The sequence below is a fragment of the Xiphophorus maculatus genome, chromosome 5, assembly GCF_002775205.1.
Source record: "Xiphophorus maculatus strain JP 163 A chromosome 5, X_maculatus-5.0-male, whole genome shotgun sequence".
Classification (NCBI taxonomy): Eukaryota; Metazoa; Chordata; class Actinopteri; order Cyprinodontiformes; family Poeciliidae; genus Xiphophorus; species Xiphophorus maculatus.
Genome location: NC_036447.1, coordinates 31,821,726 through 31,841,735, shown reverse-complemented (window position 1 = coordinate 31,841,735; position 20,010 = coordinate 31,821,726). Strand labels below are relative to the sequence as shown.

At 38.9% G+C, this 20,010-nt stretch overlaps 1 protein-coding gene across 1 annotated transcript in view; it reads left to right on the top strand.

Annotated features, from left to right (window-relative positions):
• Window positions 1-20,010, top strand: part of LOC102237391 (protein sidekick-1) — a 487,074-nt gene that overhangs the window by 237,388 nt on the left and 229,676 nt on the right. The gene's annotated exons all lie outside the window — the stretch shown is intronic.

Genomic DNA, 20,010 nt, shown 5'->3' with positions numbered 1-20,010 from the left:
GATTGCATATCTGTTTTTTGTGGTTGATGTGGTCCTTCTGGCTTCATCAGGTCATGATCTACAGCTTTCACTGGAGCGGTTCACAGCCGAGTGTGAAGCGGGGGGATGAGGATCAGTGCCTCCAAATCCGAGGCCATGGTTTAGACCCCGAAAAGCATAGAGTGCCTACTCTGGGTCGGGGGGGATGTCCTGAGCCCAAGTGGAGGAGTTTAAGTATCTCGGGATCTTGTTCACAAATTAAGGAAAAATGAAACAGGAGATTGACAGACGGATTGGTGTAGCGTCTGCAGTGAAGCGGGTGCTGAGTCAAAAAGCAAAACTCTCGATTTATCGGTCGATCTACATTCCTACACTCATCTATGGTCATGAGCTATGGGTCATGGCCGAAAGAACGAGATCATGGATACAAGTGGCCGAAATGAGTTTTCTCCGTGTGGTGTCTGGCTCTCCCTTAGAGATAGGGTGAGAAGCTTGGTCATCCGGGAGGGTCTCAGAGTAGAACCTCTGCTCCTTCACGTCAAAAAGAGCCAGTTGAGGTGGCTCGGGCATCTGGTTAGGATGCCTCCTCCTAGTGTGTTAAATAGTTTAGGCTGTAAATACAACTATCTGATGTTAAAGACAAATGTGCGTGTCCTGAAAGTCTATTTTAAGGAATTGATTATACTCTTAAGTGTTTGAAACTCATTTACACCATAATACCTCAGTGTTGTGGAAGTAGATTATAATTCATAGGCATAATAAAGCATTAATGTGGTAGTCGGTAGAGTCACACAAAGTAAATTTAGAAGAGGTTCTATTTGAGCCAGCATTGGACGTATCTTTAAATATTTAGACTCTCTGTTCAGGATTTCACATTAATGACAGTAAGGAGTAGTTTTCACACCTTAGCAGGTCATATGTATTCAAAGTTCTTGCAGAAAAGGATGTAAACAGCTTGTGGGGCTTTAACTCTTTATAGTCACTCTCATTGCAGCTCAATCTTCATTCAATTTTTACTGAAGGTTGTATTTAACACCTTTAAATCTTTGCTGCATTTTATTGCAATTCACAGACTGCATCCAAAGTGACATAATTTCTCTGCTGTCAAAACGTCTGAGCAAATTTTATCCAGTTTGATTAAAATCTTGATAAAAATTTCAGAATTCTTGCAGAAAATAAACTCAGTAGTCAAAGCTGGTAAACAATCAACAATTGAACAAAGGAAGCATCAGTGACCAAGTGATAGCATCCATGTAGAAAACAAGAGAAAGGTTGTTGCAGTGGATGGGCAAGAGGCTCAGGTAATCCAGACTTGCACACTGGTTTCTCTTCTCTCAAGACACTGGCACCAGTTTGTCAATAGGGTCAGAGATTCTCTCTCTATTGGGGAATTGTTAATACGTTAAGATTCTTTCTGCAGAATTTTAAGTAAGTTAGCTCAAGGTTATTTTTGGCAGGAGCACAGTTGCTGGTTAGAATATGGCTGATCACCCAATCTAGGGTTTCTTTGAAAACACTATCCTTCTCTCCATCTGTGAAGAAGAAACTCACCCGCATGATCTTAAACAGGATCTTAAACCATCCGTCCATGAAAACTGTCTTGTGCAGCTGATTTAAATGAGTGGGCTAAAATTCCTCCAAAACAATGTGAAAAACCTATTGCCTTATTGCCAGGTACTCAATATGCTTGACAGCAGTTGTTTCTGCCAAGGGTGGCACAATCAGTCATTAGACTAAAGCGATGGTATTAGTTTTTAAAATCATGCCAAGTTGATTTGGAGAGCTTTTTTACACTAATAAAAAAATGCATTCACTCAAATACATGTAAGCATTACTAATACATTCACAGCACTGTGTGCTCCTGAGAGTTACATTTCTGAAAGCATTCACTCCTTGAAACTGAAAGGCTTAAAAAATAACACCTTACAAAAGCTTGTCAGACATAGCATGGATAAAAAAAACAAGATGTCACTACTTAGGATGCTCCACGTTTTGCCTATCCAACTCTTTTTGTACCTCTCACCTGCACGTATTTGCTCTGATGACCTTCTCCTATTCCTCCCAACGCCTCTTTTCCTTACCTCTGTCTGGTCTGCCTGCCTGTCACAGTGATACCCGAGTGCAGCGGTTTTGATCTCTGCCTTCAATAATGAATGAAAGGATACAATTCGTCAATCACTTCATAAGCCAGGTAGCCTACACGGCCCAAGGTCAGGACAGTGGCAGCTGTCAGAGGGGGTTGATGGCTTACAGAGACAGGAATGGGTTGTTGCATACAGAGCCTAAAGATGGCTCCTGGGGTTGGGCTAAGGAAGATTAGGCAAAAACTCAGCTGAGGAAAAATATTTAAAAAGCTGAAATAGGTGTCAGAGAGAAAGTCAGAAAGAAGAATCGACAAGATGTCAACGACAGACAAGGACAAAGATTAAGTCATTTTTGTGTGTAGCGTGTTACTTTTTTGCTGTGTCTCCATATGTGCATGTGTGAAGATTGTGGTGACAAAGATGGGGCCTTAAGTTGTGTTGTCAGAGTATCACATGTCTTTATGCATTCCTGTTTGTGGAGTCTCTCGGTATCAGTCTGAATGGATTGGGTCGGGTGTTTTTGTGTGTGTTTGAAGCTCAATGGCTTTTATGTGTAGGTGGTTCAGTGATTTTGTCCGACAGTTTCGGGTAGCTGCCAGACTATCATTGATACAAGGTGGTGGATTTGGCACAACTCGCCATTCTAGCTTGTCCTGTTTTTCACAGATCCATCAATAAATCTGAATATAAATCTGATTAATATTTGACAACAAAGGTTTGTTTTTAACTTGCAGTGAGATTTCAATTATTAATGAGCAGATGTAAGGGGATGGAGGGGGATCTTTTGGAATAAGAAAAGAGAAAGTTAATCACTCAGAAGTATTGAGGTGTTTTTACTGTACTTTTATCTTGGCGCTGCCAAACCATGGGAGGTATTTATTCCACACCCTCCCAGTATTTCCCTTCATGTCCTTGCGCCTCCTGCTTGCTTCTCGGCTTATCAGGAGATAGAAACTGACAGTTGTTTGTGTGTGCATCCCGGCAGATGTGCCCTGCTGTTTGGCCCACCTCTTAAATGTCACTGATCACAGTCTCTTCCATCTGATTACCACACCTTCCCCCCACAGTACCACCGCCACCCCTCCCACTCCTGTGATGCAGCTCTCATTCTGCCCCATTTGTTACCCTGCCTACTTCCCAACATACACATACACTGTTCATATAGAATGTGTACTTGTGTTCATTCTTATCTATTTGGTAATTTAGTAAAAGGCTAATTAGGATTAGGTGCAGTCAAATATCTTTATAAAGCATGGCATTAAAAAAGATGCATATGCAATATTGTTGACAATATCAATTACTATTGATCTGCTCCTTCTCTTTCAGTCTTCTTTCCTTTCCATCATAACAATGTTCTGACCATGAGATTCTGGGCTTATGGTCACTAAAATCTATTATCTTTGTATGCACAAAGAACAACGAAAATCTGATAAGCTGGTCAAATAGCATATTGGCATGCAGATAGTTCTCACATTGACTTGTGAAAATCTCTACTCTACCAAATATTGGATCCAAGCAGTCCTTTCCGTGGTAGCATCAATATTCTGTTGAGACTTGACATTTTACATAATGTGCAGAGCCAGATAGTGCTTTCAAAACCAAAGACAATCCATCAAAGAACTGTGCAACTTAAAATTGTCATACAACAATAAAATAAAAACAGCTAAAAAAACATCTTAAATAAACATTTAGCTTGGCTAAAGCTAGTGAATCAAAATTGATGTAATATTAAAGAGGTTCTAAGAGACAGAGGCAGAGATAGATTATTTTAAGCTGCTTCTTCGTTGTCAAGTCTCACTCTAACCGGACTAGATTTAGGTACTGCAGTCAAAAGATGTAAACTAATACCCTTTACTGAACTTTATTTAAAAGAAAATACTAAATACTCTAAATACTAAATTGTACACCACAAACTATTAAGTAGTTCCATAGTTCCACAACAGTTGGCACAAAACTATTACTGTGATAGAACATTTACTCAAGCTGCACCGTTCCTTGTTTCTTCATTATGTATGTGTTCTTCGGAGAGCTGCTAAATCACAGTCATTCTGCTCCAAATTTTGAGCATGTGTTCCTGGCCCTGCTCAGGATTAAACTCATAATTACGCTCCTCCATACTGGGCAGTTCTCTGACAGCAGCTGGCATGTTTGTGGTCCACTGCGCTGGTTAAAATATTGCTTGGAGTTTTCAGTGACCTAAATCACTGGCCAATCAATGCAGTCAGGTGTCAATCAAATCGCTTGCTCACAGTGTACAGCTTGGTGCAGAGATTGTATTACCCTTGAAGTGGAAATAAAAAATACAGAAGAGCCATGCAGAGCTGTGCAGGATCTTCCAATGGAGATGAATCTGACTGGAGCAAACTGAGGCAGAACCGGTTAAAGCCGCTCTAGTGGAGAACTCCAATTGGCTCTGTCTTAACCCTGGACCCAGATGTAATGAGGAAATTTGGTTCAGCAGACTTCTGTTGAATTAGTGGGAGTGTACAGAATTAAATAGATTAAGATTTTTTTTGAGGAGCAAAAGGATTTATACCCTCTGGAAGGTTTAGGTTTCAACTAAAACTGCTTTTCCACTGGCAAGTCACACTGTAACCAGTTAATGTGCTGTTCGGTTCTACACCAGGTGGCGAGCTTTTCCAGATATTTAATTTTGCTCATAGAAATTCATTGCTGGCCCTAACACTATGATAAAGCCACAGGTCAGCTAATTATTTTGATATACATAAATAATCCCATTCTGGAACTTTATTTTTTTTATGTGCAACCTTTTGGAAGCAAATTGAGGATCTTTGCCTAACACTGTATTAAGATACAGTTTAATTCACTGCGATCCAGATCTTTCAATCAATCTAAAGGAAAAAATAACTCCTTTATAAGCACACTAAGATCTGGACGCTAAGATATATTATCTTGTATTCTGGAAATAAAATGCTATTGAAATTTTAAACTGACATTTTCAGTTAGATATCCTGCAGAGACCTAAAAGTATCTACATGTGCAGTTATGTGTACTCGTATCATTATGCTGACATTATTAAATGCCAGAGAAGGTGGTAAACTGACATTTTAATGGCCAATCACACCTTTGATTAAAATCAATCTTGCTAATATTAAAGAGAATGTGGTGCTAGCCAATCAGTAGAAGAACAAAGGCCAGACTGGCATAAGGCCACAGTTACCTCAACACATTTGTTTTCTTTACAGGTACTGCTGTACTTTGATCAAGTCCATGGGAATGTTACAGTGAAACAAGACAGAAAAACAATTAGCCTGTCTGCTGAATAGGTTGGTCATTGACAATCCTTTGTTTAGGAATCTGCTGTAAATCTTAAAAATAGAAGCAAAACTGAAAGGCAAAGTCAAACATGCTGACTTTGGATTCTGTATTCAGGGTTTGACTCTTCAGCTTCAGTATATTTTTGTGTTTGTGTGTGTCTGAGCCTGTTGGCAACATGTCTCCTCGTCTGACATGTGCCAATCAGCACATCAGGATCAGTCAGTCATCTGCCAGCTCCTCACAGACACCCATCAGTCAAAGCTTTAGGTAACCATGATTGGAGCAGGCAGGGGATGAGCTCGGGGGGTCCAGAGCTGTGATTGGATGTAGCTGCAGGAAAGGAAGTCAGGAGGCTTGTTAAAACTCAATCAAAACTTGAAAAGTCATGCATTAAACTCCCTGACAAAGTTTAACATTCACTGTACATTCTGAATACTAGCAACTGATAAAGCAGAGTAAACATGTGGTTCTCCCTTGCAGTCTTGTCTACTGTTTTATCTCCAAGAGTAATATTTCTACACTGTGGTAGTTTGAATCTCTGCACTCTGACATTCATGCAGTTCAGCTAAGGCCTCCTGAAAATCAGCAAGGAAGCTGCGTTCACTTTCATTTCATCATAATCATCAAAGGCAGCAGGTTTTCACTGTTGAACTGATGTCCTCTTTGGAAAGAAGACTCCCTTTTATTCTTCCCCAGTGAACATCTGTGAAAAGTAAAGACGGGGGGTGGAGGTTGGGGATTGTGGGTGTTCTCCTGACCCTGGGGCTGATCCTTGGCCTGATTTAGATGCGAAAACTGGTCAAGTCAAGAAAAACTGTGCAGCTGGTGTTGACATTTATGAGATAAAATCCTACAGTGTGCAGTGGTTAATGAGTCTGATGATTTGATTTTTAATTTTTTTGTTTGATCCAACCGCTGCACGCTGCTCTCATTAAAATGACCTTAAACATGTTTGATTTGCTTGTCCAGAAAAAAAGCCTGCTGTCAACACGTCTCAGATGGATGAATGTAAAGGGATTTAACTAGTTACTTTGTAATCATCAAATTTCAGGTCATAGGCACAGCTATTCACCTCACTCCTTCAAGGTTTTTTGAAGCTTTGCTTTGAATAATGATTTGTATTCTCATAAAAAAAAGGGCTTTTATTGTGATGTCTGTTTTGTTTCCCTTAATTTATTTGCTGGTGCAACTTGTGCTCACTTCTCATGGTCTTGACTAGGGATGGGGATATTGCCAAAAAATTTAATCACAAAATTTTGTACTATATTTTCTGCTTTTTCTTTTTTGGGGAATGGGTTTGATTTTTCTTAGATATACAGTACAGACCAAAAGTTTGGACACAACTGTGTGTCCAAACTTTTGGTCTGTACTGTATATATTTTTTTACTTTCCTGTATAAAGTCACATTAAAAATATTCATATATTATATACAAAATCACACAATATATTTAATGTGTCAAAGAAAATACAAAACTACGGAGCCCCTAAGGCACATGTGTCAAACTCAAGGCCCGCGGGCCACATGTGGCCCGCTACGTCATTTTATGTGGCCCTCTCACCCCCACCACCGTTTTACAGCCCTATTGATTGACTTAAATTAGGTTTTGAGCACGAATTGACTACAAACTACATCTCCCATAATGCCTTCCGATTGTTACCAGCCAACATTATGGCTTCTCACCACTAGAGTGCAGCAGAGTCACCTCAAGCTGATTATTAATTTTCCCAGCAAATAAAACTGAAACACCGACAAGCTAACAAGCTAAAGAGCGAAGCTCCATGATGTTTCAATCGAGGACTTTTACCGTCTCCTGCCCCCTGATTTGATGCCACAGCTTCGACTCCATGCAGCTCGTGTTTTTTGTCCATGTTTGGAAGCACCTATCTGTGCGAACAGATGCTTTCAATAATGAATTTAAACAAGACCAAGACCAGGTCGCGCATTACTGACGAAAACCTACCCGCCATTTTGCGGATTTCCACAGAATAGGACTAAAACCAGACATCGAACTGACCAGGGGAAAACATTGGTAAGCACGAACAAACTAAATTTAAATAGAATGAATGTAAAACCAAAACTCAGTATACTGGAATATGCATATAGTTTATTGATTTTGCTTGTGTTTTGTTTATTTACACAACACAACACAATAGGATGTGTGAGTTGGTGACAGGGTGAAGAGGATCAGCTTTGTGTTCAAGGACAGGCAACATCACCTCATTGTTTTGTTCTTATGTGAAATACATGTTGGTTGTGTAATAAATAACGAAGAAGTTTTGTGAATGAAGTTGAGCGTTAATATCAAAACTTGTTTTTATTCTTTGTCTGCTTATCTTTAACGCAGACAAAGAATAATTTTCCCAGGGAATAAAACTGAAACATCGACAAGCTAACAAGCTAAAGAGCAAAGTTTAGCTGAGCAGATTAAAAACACTGAGCATATTTTTAAACTGAGCAGTAATTTTGCATCCATGCAAATGTAATATTTAAAACTTGAATACATAAAATCAGTTATTTAACAATATGAGGTGTTGTTTAATTTATTTTTAACATTGTATTTTCATACATTTATGCTAGGGTTGCCCAAGTCTAGTTTTCCAGACCCATCACTCTGCAACTTTAGATGCGTTCTTTCTCTAACACACCTGGATCATAAACTCATTCATAGGCCTCAACAGAACTGAGTTGCTGCTAATGAGGGAAGTCAACTTTTTGTCTGGGGTATATTTTAGCAGGGACGCATCTAAAAGTTGCAGTCTGGAGGACTGCACTTGGGCATTCCTGATTTATACCGTCAATGTGGCCCTTTGAGGGTGGCCACTATGCTGAAGTGGCCCTTGGTGAAATTGAGTTTGACACCCCTGCCCTAAGGGGACATGGAGAGAAAAAAAAAGGAAAGAAATCCCGACTTATTATCTCGAGATCCCGACTTATTATCTCGAGATCCCGACTTATTATCTCGAGATCCCGAGATCCCGACTTATTATCTCGAGATCCCGACTTATTATCTCGAGATCCCGACTTATTATCTCGAGATCCCGACTTATTATCCCGACTTATTATCTCGAGATCCCGACTTATTATCTCGAGATCCCGCGACATTTCTGAAAAATCGCGAGTTACTTTTTTTGGGGGGAAAGGCATGTTTTTATGCGGTAAACGTGGGGGAGTGTGTCTACATTGATTATGGAGGACGACTTATATCATTTTCTGCGGTCCAGAGATGTCCCAGAGGAGGATATCATGCACATGCAATTTAGCGTACATCCATCGGTAACCGTGAAGCTGTCCAGAGGACTGTAGCTGGTTATTAATGAATTCTACCAAAACTGCCAAGTCGGAAAAGGACTTGCGCCGAATGAGTCCCCGCGCTCTGAAAACTCTCTTCAGATGTCTCTCACTAATACTAAATCCATGTCTGCTGTCAAGCACTGATTTAATGTGTTTATACTCAAGCCCAAGCTCGAAATAAAAATCTATATATCTACCCCCACAGTGATGGAGGACACCCACATGGGTGGGTGTCCTCCATCACTGTGATTAGGTCGTTATGTACTGATGTCGGGATCTCGAGATAATAAGTCGGGATCTCGAGATAATAAGTCGGGATCTCGAGATAATAAGTCGGGATCTCGAGATAATAAGTCGGGATTTCTTTCCTTTTTTTTTCTCTCCATGTCCCCTTAGGGGCTCCGTACAAAACAGATTAATAGCAATGGAAATTAATTAGACAAAAAACTGCCTGAAATCAATACACAAATTAAACTCTTGTAGTTCAACAGTACATTAGCCTTACATGACACAAAAAGTGTTTTCCATAATGTTTTTTTTAAACACAAACATTATGTGCAAATCTAACAATCTTGTTTAATGCCTTTAAGTGGAAATCTTCCTCTTAAAAAAACTCAACGGCAAAATGCATGTCACATAAAAACACTGCAAACAGTAAGCACTTATGTACGCTTCCTAATGATCAGGAACTTTGTTCATTTTCTTGAACAAAGGTCTATGACTGAGTTCATGACTTGAAAATAAAGTTATGAACTCAGTCTTTTTCAGTATTTTAATTTGTAGCTTTTGTGTCCTTCAGCCTTGCACTAAACTTCGAGTTATTTATTTTTTGGAGTGATGTTGGTGTTTCAGAAAGTTTTTTCACCGTGGCTGCTTGGTTCATTCTTTCTGTGTTTAGAGGAGAGGCAAGCGGAGCTCCATGTAACCAAGTAACAGAAATAAGGGAGCTGCAGTAACCAAAACATTACTGAAGTTACTGTATATCTGTACCTTATCAGCTAATATCAGCAAATTCTGTGAAATTTAGTCCAGTGCAAACTGTAAAACATCTAACCAGCTGCTTCTTTGTTTTTATGATGGCTCAGCCATGTTTGCCTTCACCTTTACAACTTGAATATCGCTGCATTTGATATATTTGTTCTATGAAATTAGTATATCGCATTAAAAGTTATTTCCCCGGACACGTTTTATTTACTGGTATTATCGTGAATGATATGATAGGGCCCACCCCAATCTTGACCTTATATTTGGACTTGTATGTAGCTATCTAAGCTTTATGCTCCAGGAAATCATTCTTAGGGTTGGGTGATATTCGGTTTACACTTTAGTCATTGTGCACAGAACTGCTGCCCTGTTGTGAAATGCTTAGCTAAATGATAGACTTAGCTTAGAAAATTTAAAAAGTTTGATTACAGGCACTAGGAGGTCATATAAATATTTGAAGTAAGTAGCTCAGTGCCAGCATTTATTCTACTGCTATATTTGTCATGAGCAGTGGCAGTTTCTGATATGGACAACAGCCCAGGACAGCATCTGGTGGGGGAGGCATGAGTCCATTACAGGAGAATAATTTTATCTTCTTCAAACCAGTAGTTAACCAAGTGGTTAAAGAACAGTTTGAGAAGCATAGCAAATTTATGGTGTTGATTTTGCCTCTAAATTTCTCAGATCTCAATCCAATCAAGCATCTTTGTGACCTAGTAAAAACCTGCCCCAGGTGTTATGCCTTCCTTCATATAAACATGCGCCCAGGCCCTTGTTTATTGAGGAATAATTGCTTGCTGGAGGCGTGGACTGGCAAGTGAAATTTATGCAGGCCCATACTCACAACTTAACTTGCTGTTAGCAGCAGATTAAAGAATCTGCTGCTAACAGCTTTGAGTCAGATACTACAATACCTTCAGGCATCACTTTGGCAACTAAAGTCATGTCTAAAGTAAATGCAGAACAAACACACTACTAGTAATGTTATGCTTGCTGGAACAGACAAAGACTTTGTATTTTTGTTGAGAACTTGAACCTGAATAGAACAAATCAGAATTTATTATATTTGGTGTACATTTTAATACAGTGTAATGTTTTGTTATAAACCTGAGTCCATGTGCCAGTTTCCATATGTTCCATCCAGCTGTTTATTTATCTTAAAAAAGATATTATATAAAACAGTTGTTGCGGAAAGTGCTTCCACTGTATGTGATGATAGCTCAGTATCATCACATACTGAGCTATCAGTATGTGATGATACTATACTATAAGGAACCAAAACAATATATACTACTATATATCACATACTATCATAGCAAATGTTGAGTGTGTATGTTGAGTGTAGGTGAGCGAGATGTGTGGCAACCGTCCTCCGGTCAGAAGGGGGGGGTGGGGGGCGCTGCATGCTAAAAACAAGAAGAACCGGGATGCTGGGGAAGCGAAGAAGAGCCAGTATGTGTGAGGGGGGAGCGTAGCCGACGACCGGAGCAGTGGCTAAAGGAAAAACGTCTGTGAAACTTTCAACTGTAAGCTGGCGCTATTAAAAGTTAACTTCCAGCCACCTTCTTGCCTCCGTGTGGTTCATGTTCTAGGCGTATGAAGGAGTTAACCCCGAAGTAGACTTCACTTCGGCCCTGGAGGAAGAACTCCCCTGTGTCCTCCGACCACGGTCAGAAGACTGAGCAGGAAAGGTTAACACAGTAAATAATGACTTCAAGTATTGATGTTTAGTATTTCGACTCTCAGATGACAAGTTTTAGTGCCGTCAAATATTGGACTCTACCTATGTTGGACAATCTTTCTTAGTAGAGAAATTTATGATTTAATTAAATAGTTACTACAAACAACTTTTGTCCTTTGCTAATTATGGATATGTTATTAATGTATCACTGTATTCCACAGTGGTAATTTTGAATCCTTAAAGGGTAATTCAATTCACATTTCTGAGCACATATACCTCACCTTGTTCATTTAATTAACAATTTAACGTCCCACTCTTCAAATCTGACTGGCTGCAACATGCCAGAAACTAAACTCCTAATTCCTCCTATCGACTCACACACTATCAGTTCAATTAAGAGATTTTAAATGCCTGGTAAAATAAGTGGAGGCAGACTTATTAGATTAAAAAGGAATAGAACTCATTTGCACCCTGATAATCAAATAGACTTTTGTTAGCGTGAGGGAAAAAATGAATAGCCACGCAACTTCCTCCACTTATTGTTAGAAAAACGATTTATGAAAGGAAGCGATTTGGTTCTTTTTTTTCCTCTTCAACTTCATGTGTCAGAAAGATGGGGTGAAGCCTGAGTTTGTGTGAGTTTAGCAGTTAGACAGGCAACTCCCTCAATCAGTATTCATAGACTATCATCAGTTCTGCCAGCCCTGTCTCACAGCAGGGGTTCAGTTCTATGAAGATAAAGTAATTTTTCTGGAATGAGTGACCCTGTTTATGACCTGACATGCACATACACCAGGGAGCCATACAGCGCCAAAATACACACTGGTCCAATAATTAAACAGGCAGGAGTGAAATCCACAACTCAATCTTTTCTTTCATCCCTGCCACAATTTCTCTCGCTATTATGTTGGTGCTCTGTAATGCATTTACACCACAGGAGTCCCTCTGCATGTTTGAACGGAAACTGGACCACACATACACATTTTTGACCATGTTTCAATCTTGCTGCTTTAAAAAAAAGAAAAACAAGCTTTTTATTCATTTTGCTAGCCGACACCTTGACCTCATGCTGGGCCCAGAGGAATAATATTCACACACTCCTATTTCACCACAGCGCTACTGTACACTTTATGATTAATTTTGGGTGTATTCAATGCAGCACAGTGTAAGAATAATGATTTTTATGTCCCATTAGCAAAGACATGTCATCTAGAGCCTATTTTTCCACCACTCATCTTACTCACCATGAAAGTGGAGAGGGACAAGTAGCAGAGTAGGCAAGTTAGATCTGGGTGGACTATCAGTCCTAGAGCAGTAGCCCTAGAGCAGTAGCCCTGCTCCTCTTGCCATCCTTTAATCCCCACTCTTCCCTATGCCCTCTATCACAGTGCTCATCTCCCCGGCAAATTGAATTCCTCCCTAGAATCTGCCTAAAAAGCGTCATAAGATCAGTTTGAGAGAGGAGACACACATGCAATGTGGCAGGAGTAGAAGTGTGTATTTGAGTAGTGTAATAGTGCATGTTTGCCTCTTGACTCTCCTGTGACATTGTGAAGGCCAAACTATCCGTTAGGCAACCTTCCTCCTGAGGAAACAGAGTGGGAGCAGACTTTGAACTGCTGCAGACTCTGACAAAGACAGACCGAGGGGCAACAAGTGAAGGCAGGGGGGGCTTCTGGTAGACAGACAGGTGGTTGAATACTGCTGCTTGTGAGAAAGCAGAAGGCGACAGCTTTATGCTTGAGTGACTGAGTTAAAACAGGCAACATCTGATAGTTGCTATTAGATGACCTTGCCCCTTTTGATTTCTGCTTTTCTCTGTCTGTCTGTTGTTACTAACAGACAGTTTTAAAGCAGACGTCATTGACCTCCCTCATCGGATGGAGGATGAGACAGTTGTATCTGTTCTGGCAGGTTTATAGGGATGGTCTTTATATCTTCATCATCAGTATGTGAATGCTTGTATCATTGTGAATGGGAACGACTGATGTCATGTAAAGAGTCCTGACAAGCGTTGTCATTTGTTTTAATGTGACAAAATCAAAAGTGCCTGTTTACTTAGTCAATTCTTAATAGCCTACGGCAGGCACAAAAATTTGCTAATATTTTGAATATTATAAAAGTGTTTCCCTTCATTTTATGGAAAGATGGTTGACCCTCTTGTTACAAAAGAAAACTCTAGTTTTTAAGAAAATAGCTGCTTATCACGTATTAGTCAATTGATACCATAATATCAATAAATTACAGATTAACTCATTAATTGATAACTTGCATCGCTGGTATGATGGATAGAATGGGGGGTGGTTAGAAATATTCTACATCAATGAGAAGGGATAACCTTTCCTTTTAAGGAGATGTGACATGAGATTTTGCTGATTATCAATATTTTAGGAACAATATTTTTGTGAAGCTTATACATTGTGGAGTTAGCTGACGGCCCAAACTTATATAGCCGCTCACTGCACTTGACACTAGAGCCAAATTCACCCATTTGTACACATTTATCCACTAATGTAGGCCTCTAGGCAACTTGCAGTTAAACACCTTGCCTTTACTGTTGCAAGACATCTACTCGACCTAATGAGCCACAGTCAACATACATAGCTGGCTTGCAGCACTGGACTGAACCAGCACCATACTATTAAAAATATTTAGTCAGAACAGCGTCCTTCCTACAGAGTCTGTGGGTTACGGTTAAATGTGCATAAATGAAGCATGCCCCCAATTATGTAGTAATGGGATGTGAGAGCTCTCTGACTGTTTGGAGCTAACACAAACTTCTGTGGTGAGATCCTTGTTGCTTATTTTTTATCATGGTAACACTTTACGGGGCTGGGATTGCTCGTTTGGACATCAGTATAAATTGATAATCAAAGAAGTACATCAACATTGTGCCAATACCACTCTAAGTAATTCAATATAATACTTCAGATAGCATAGCTGCTGTGCCCACTGCTCTGGCTACCATCAAAAGGATCTCACCAATCAGCTGAAACAATAAAAAAACCTGATCTCCATCCCAGTTAATACAGTGCCTGAAGCAGAGCTAGCAATATTACTCAGTGACCACTGTAATTCGTCAATACATCAAATTAGCTATTTATCTGGTCCTTGCAACACTGAATAGGAAAAGAAAAAAAACTTGATCCATAGGAGTTTTTTTTTTCATGTTGGGATTCAAAGTGTTTTAAGAGAGTACAATCTTTTTCATCATTCCATAAATAAAAACATTAAGGACTTCCCTTCCCCTTGACTGTAATGAGCAACTAAAAGTAGAGGAAAAGAAGTTGACTGATGAAAATAAAAACATGTCCACATAAAATAAAATTTGTGCAACTATCAGCCTTGCTTGCTCTGATTTGAACTATTGTGTTGACTCTGGATAAAATAGAAAACAGTCAACCTCTTGGTTTAAATTTACAGATTAAGTTGCTAAAGGAAGATCGGACTCAATATCTACATCTACATACAGTATATATATGAAATATATATACATAACATCTACATGTAATGGTCATGCATCAAGATTTCTTGCCCAATTCTCACATCACAAACAAATGGTAGAGGCCATTGGCACATGGCACCAAACCCTAACATGTCCAGACATTTAACCCATGGTCTTATTGCGATGTTAAGGTGAGACAGCAGGAAAGAGGGGTGGAGGGAAGGGTTGACCCATCAAACTGTCAACTTCAGAAACCATACGACCACAAAACCTCATAAAAGTTCATGTGGGGTCAGTGCGACCCTGCCGGATCACACACAGGGTAAAAAGCTTGCCTCTTTGCGGGGAGGGCTAAACTCCCTCCCCGCAGAGGGAATTTGGTGCCATCTTGGTAAAAGATGGCAAGCTTTTAAAAAAACCTCTTTATTTCCATCCTCTCTCATCCTTGGTTGCTTTCTTTCACACAAAGACACATAGGCAGCCTGAAGTGAATTATAATTCTGGTCAGCAATATGACATTGCAATCTGCACAACCAGACACTGTATGTACAAATGGGATATTCCAAATAAATCCTGATGGAGACATGCACAACCAATGTTCTTGTCTCTCCCTTTCATCCATGCACATGCTCACATACACAACCCCATGTATGCACCCACAAACACAAAGTCCCATATAAATCTGTCTGGGGTTTAACACTTTGCTCTAACACACAGAGAGGGCATCTATCAGTCTTAAAAAAGAAAAAATCTTACACATAAGAAAAAGAAAAAAGTTGAAGTTGCACAAAAACGGAAATTCCATTATTTTGATGATATAAGAAATATCTTGCAGTCTTAAGGAATGCAATACATTTAACAAGATAATTTTACCATTTGGAATGATTTAATCAACATCATTTAATTTGAATAATTTTATAGTCTCCAATAAAAAGTGAAAAATAAGTGAACCTTTAACTTTCCAGTGCACATTTTGGACTGGAAACCATCATGCATTGGTTTAATTTTAAATTTCCTTTCATTAGAAGTAGTTTTCATTTCACTTCTGTATTTGGCGAGTTTCCACCACATACCAGTCATGAGCAACACACACTGCGAGCAAGTGAAAAAAATATTCCATTTCTCCATTACTCAGTAAAAAATGGGGCAGCGTTTGAGTTTCTCGTCTTAACATTGCCAGTTCTTTGATGTGACTGTTATAAGAATGCCCTCCTGGCCCTGAAGTAATGGAGTAAGATTCCTGCAAATTCACTTATTCTAATTGTGTAAGGTGGAAAAGTTACGACGCATACTGATCAGAAACAAATATTGTAATAAAATTTCTACCCCAATCTGTGGGGTAGGGATTTCATATATACTGTATATATATATATATATATATATATATATATATATATATAAATTTATATTTCTGAATCACTTCGCAGATGTGTTGAGGATGTACTGTATGTATGTCTGAGAACATGTTGTGGACCAAATTTGCCTGGGGGAAATTTATGGCTTAAGCTAGACTGAGTTGGAGGATGGGAGAAATGAAACTGTCACTGACTTGTCAATTTGTCCACCTACTACAGGGAGCTGATGAACTCATTTTAGTATTCACACTTTTCTGTATGAATGAAACATTTAAAGCCACAACACCTTTTCAAATGCTGCTGATTTTCCAGTTAATCCTGTGACCTGGCCACGTCTTAAGAGATTCAGTACCCTTGGTGCTGTGCACAAGCTCTTTTGCCATAATGCCAGTGTATTGTGTGATGGTGAGCCAGCTCTGAGAACCTGAGCCAGAAGTTAAAGACTTGATGGCATTGTTTAGACAGCTGCTGCAGCTGAGCCATTTTGCAGATCTGCCTTGCAAGGCTGGCCAAGTTGATTTCAACAGGCTAATCAGAAGATTCTATTCAGGGGGTTGGCGGGGCTGCGGGGGTTGAATTAAATTAATTATTATAGGGTTTGCATCGTTTCATTTTCAGAACATGCATAAAACATTTGAACATGTCAGAAGGTGACCCTCCATCCCAGTCTCAAATCACTGACAGACTGATACAGATTTTGCTCAATAATATCCCCGTTTTTAGCATCAACTCAGACTAGTTTCCCAGTTCCCTCTGCTGACAGAGATTCACATTATGATGCTGCTACCACCACTATGTTTCACTGGAAGGATGGTGTTCTTGGCGTGATGAGATGTGTTGATTTTGTGTCAGACATAGTGGTTTCCTTGGTGACTAAAAAGTCAAGTTTTGGTCACAGTTCCCTCCATACATATGGCTTACTGTGGTTGTATGGACAGACAGTCCAGTCTCTGCTCGTTAACTCTGCAGCTCCTTCAGGGTTTCTTTTGGTCTCTGTGCTGCCTCTGTGATTGATGCCCTCCTTGCCTGGTCTGAGAGTTTTGGTGAGCCTGCCTTTTTTGACAGGTTTGTTGTCATACCATGTTCTTTCTGTTTGATGAGAATGAATTTGATGATACTCCAGTGAATCATCAGAGATCTAGATTTTTTTTATATCCCAACCCTGATTTGTATTTCTGAACAACTTTGACATGTTCTGATTTGTAGTTCTCCTTGGTGTTCATGGTGTTGTTTGGTTAGTGCTGGTGCTGCAGCCTCTGGGTTTGTATATGCTGACAGATATTGGGATTCCTAGATTGCACACAGATGGACTTTATTTCACTAAGCATGTGACTAATCAAGGTAATTGGTTTGACCTGAACTTTTTAGAGGCTTTATAACAAAAGGCATGTGCACATGTCAATTTTTATTTTTTTATTACTTATTTTTAGATGTACTTATTTGTTTTCTTATTTCACTTCACCACCTTAAAATGTTTTGTGTGGATGCATCCTATGCCATTTACATAAAAAAACATTCAAATATAGTTTGTGATGTAATAAAACACAAATGAAAATCCCAAGATGCGTGTATACTTTTGCAAGGCACTGTATATTTCATTTATTTCAGGAGCAAGAAAAATGGTCACAGAAACTTAAGTGTCTTTCAAGATTTTCCCCCAAATAATCCCTTTAAACTATTCAGGATGCATTCCAGTAAGCTGTTACAGAAGGCTGTCGGGTGATCATTTTTAGACTCACCCTAACAATGAAGAGCGGGGTAGAACAAAATACAAATGAATAAAGTCACAGATTTTGTTTCATCTCTTTGAAGCCTGAAGTCCTTTTGGATGTCTGTTAATTAGTTTTCTCTAGATTGAAATTAACTGGATATCATCTGAAAGCAAAATAAAATGTGCAGGTTCCAGGGTTTCCCTCAGAGAACTTACTAAGCCCGGTGGTCAGGGGGCCCAGGCGGTCCACTGTGTTTTTGTATTAAAAGTTGCTAAGTTGACATTAAATGTAAAAATATTACTAGGTATTATATGTTACGGGAAAACATTGCCGATGAAATGCTATCTAAACCCACAACTAGTCTTAAAAACAACAAATCAAAAAACACAGTTAAAATGAATATCAATTATTTGCACTTCTGTTTAATTCAAATTAAGTCAGCAGCTCCATAAGGCCTCCCAGGGCTTCAGGAGCCATAAATGATAATATTTTAACACAGATCACAGGTATAGAAATGTAACATTTGTTTACTGAAATTATCAATGTTATTAAATTTGATTTAATGGTTCCAGCATACATAAATTAAACAATTTTAAATTGTTTAGCATTTAAATTTACGATTTTAAGGAGCAGGCATGTATACTTTGCAAAAGTTCAAAGAACAATATTCATAGTTAACTTGTTTTGTTACTACAGCTACAATCTGATGTTGTGAGTTTAATCTTTGAGTTTGAGCTCTGTTTATTCACAAATACAAATGAGTAAGCTACAATTATAACTAATTGTTTTTTAGGTTGGCCAATTAAACTACTCCCCCTCTCCCAGATTTCATTAAATTTAACACTGTAGCTGTTAGAGATGTTCATGTTTTTAGCAGCAAAAGGGGCCTCTAAGTCAAATTCGGCTCAAGGTCTCATACAGCCTTGAATTGGCCCTGCATAATGAGCTAAATCTGCTGCACTGCACTCAGAGCTGCGCGACAAATGGGAGATTTAAATTAATGCTGCTAATGTGGCTTTTAGTAGCTCTTCCATTTTGTGTCTGTTGAGTTTTTAATAGGTGCCACAGAAACTGTTTTGGTTGCTTAAGTTTTAAGGGGCGAGTTTTTCAGATCCCTGCGCGACCGCACACATGAACTCTGTCTGACTAAGTGGACAAAGCATTTGATATGGTCTGATGGATCGTGTAACTGGAAAAATTATAATAAAATAATATTAAACCAGCGTAATGCGTGACTATGAGTCGAGTGCGAAAGCTCCTCACCGCGCTGAATCTCCTTGATGAGTGGTTAGCAGTGGTTTGTTAACCACTGGCCAACCAGGAACACATACATAAACTTAACAGGGAAGATAGAACTACGCGCTGGGCAACGTGTTGAGATGTAAACAGCGTACATAGTTCTTTGTTCACAAAAATAAATCATTCTCACCGTTCCTCAACAGGCACCTCTGAAAGCGCCACTAAAAGTTATTCCTGCGGTTCACATAGAGCTGCGCAACCAGAGCTAAGGCGGTGCGGATTAAAGGCTCACCTTGATGTGCAGTTCTCCATGTAAATATCCATACAGGTCAGCCTGTGTCCAGTTTGAGTGTAAAGCATGGCGGGCCGCCAGGCTTATAATACACTAGGGGAAACCCTGGATTCTATTCATAAACTATATGCAAAAATATGGTAAAACTGATATGTTATAGTAATAAAATGGTCAAAAGGTCATTATATAGCTGCTTCCTTTAGTCATGCATTGTTGCATCTTATGTAGTCCTAATGTATGTCTAGTGAATTAAACATAACCTAGTACCAAAGTGAAGTGATGCACAACTTCAAATATTTACCTTTTGTTTGTTTGTTTTATTTTGATGAAGAAAAAGTGCTAATAAACAAAGACCAATGTAATAAGAAAAATCTTTATTGACAATTCTGATTTTGTTTAAAAGTCCTGTTTGTATAATTTTCTTTATGCAAATGCTTTCTATGTTGATGTTGCATATTTTTTATATAGGAGTAGTAATATTTAAATTATAATAATAGTAATCCATTAATTTATCTTCTATGAATGCTTGTCTTAGCCATGTCTTAATGACATTATTATTAATAACTATAATAATAATTAAAGCTTAAAATAATTACTGTTGTTAAAAAGTTAATAATAACACTAAGTTGTGCGTTGTGTTCTGCCTCACTGCAATCAGATACACTTAA